At 33.1% G+C, this 1,499-nt stretch overlaps 1 protein-coding gene across 2 annotated transcripts in view; it reads left to right on the top strand.

The window, feature by feature from the left end:
- LOC122244648 (uncharacterized) overlaps positions 1-184 on the top strand; it is a 4,302-nt gene extending 4,118 nt beyond the window's left edge. For both annotated transcript variants that reach the window (XM_043002610.2, XM_043002611.2), the window contains exon 4: positions 1-184. This exon is cut by the window's left edge and continues 1,345 nt beyond it. The gene's annotated coding sequence lies outside the window, so the exon portion shown is untranslated.
- The last annotated feature ends 1,315 nt before the right edge of the window (positions 185-1,499 follow it).

Genomic DNA, 1,499 nt, shown 5'->3' with positions numbered 1-1,499 from the left:
ATATTTCGATGTATTTTGAAACCAGGTCGTTTAAGTCTTCATTTCCCGATGGCTGTCTGTCTTAGATCATGTCTTTGTTTTGCGTGTGATGTTTTATTGCCAGAATCACGCACATACATCAATTGTTCATGTGACATGTAACAGTGGAAGTGAATCAGAGAATAAAACATTGTTACGGGAAAAATCATATTTATTTCAACCTTGTTTATAAAGGCCTCGTCATGAACGTTAGCGAAGGCAGATAAACACCTGTTGTCTAACTTGCTCAGAAGTTTCGACACAAATATTTTGGACAAAATTATCTCACTACCTCATTAATTACCCCCCCCCAAAAAAAAAAAAAAAAAAAAAAAAAAATACATGAATGGTTTATCACTTTATTACATGTAATCATCATTTCGTTATTCTGTTGTGCCACTCATACGTTCCGACACTTCCCGTTACTTCCATTCATGTCGCAGCAACGTGTTACTTAAGTGTTACGTGTTAGACGCAACGTGTTACTTACGTGTTACGTGTTAGACGCAACGTGTTACTTAAGTGTTACGTGTTAGACGCAACGTGTTACTTACGTGTTACGTGTTAGACGCAACGTGTTTCTTACGTGTTACGTGTTAGACGCAACGTGTTACTTACGTGTTACGTGTTAGACGCAACGTGTTACTTAAGTGTTACGTGTTAGACGCAACGTGTTACTTACGTGTTAGACGCAACGTGTTACTTACGTGTTACGTGTTAGACGCAACGTGTTACTTATGTGTTAGACGCAACGTGTTACTTAAGTGTTACGTGTTAGACGCAACGTGTTACTTACGAGCTCAAACTTACATCTTCCTCCCCCCCTCCCTCATAAAAATATGAGTAAAAGTATAAAGTATAAAAGTATGAGTAAAAGCATAAAGTATAAAAGTATGAGTAAAAGTATAAAGTATAAAAATATAAGTAAAAGTATAAAGTATAAAAGTATAAGCAAAGCGTATAAGTAAAAGTATAACGAAGAGTAAAGAGTAATGTTTGTGGCCAGTTGACATGGCCATGAACAGTAGGCGATTACTATTTAAGTGAGAAATAAGGAAATGCGAAAGGTTGGATTTAGTTTACCCAAAAGTGTGAGTGGAGGTCTGAAACTGATAGCATTAGAATTAAAATTGGTAAATTGACTATGTACAATGTTTTCTATAAGTGATATGAGATCCATTATAAATCCATTAAAAATTTCCGAAGGACATTCGCACTCTCCTTGGTAATACTGCAGAAAGATAAGCTATATCACAAACTCATTTGTAAAAAAAAAAAAAAAAAAAAAAAAACTATCCCATATGTAAATATATATATATATATATATATATAGAAATATATATATATATATATATAAATATATATATATATTATCCCATTTGTAAAAAAAAAAAAATCGCAGCTATAAACCACCGCTAATCACCATCTCTATTTTCTTACTATTTTTCATTTTCATTTTCGATTTTGCAACTTCATGAAAA

Source organism: Penaeus japonicus, unplaced genomic scaffold, assembly GCF_977035675.1.
Source record: "Penaeus japonicus unplaced genomic scaffold, GWHDUDI00000001_assembly GWHDUDI00000013, whole genome shotgun sequence".
Lineage (NCBI taxonomy): Eukaryota > Metazoa > Arthropoda > Malacostraca > Decapoda > Penaeidae > Penaeus > Penaeus japonicus.
This window is presented reverse-complemented; position numbering and strand designations above follow the sequence as displayed.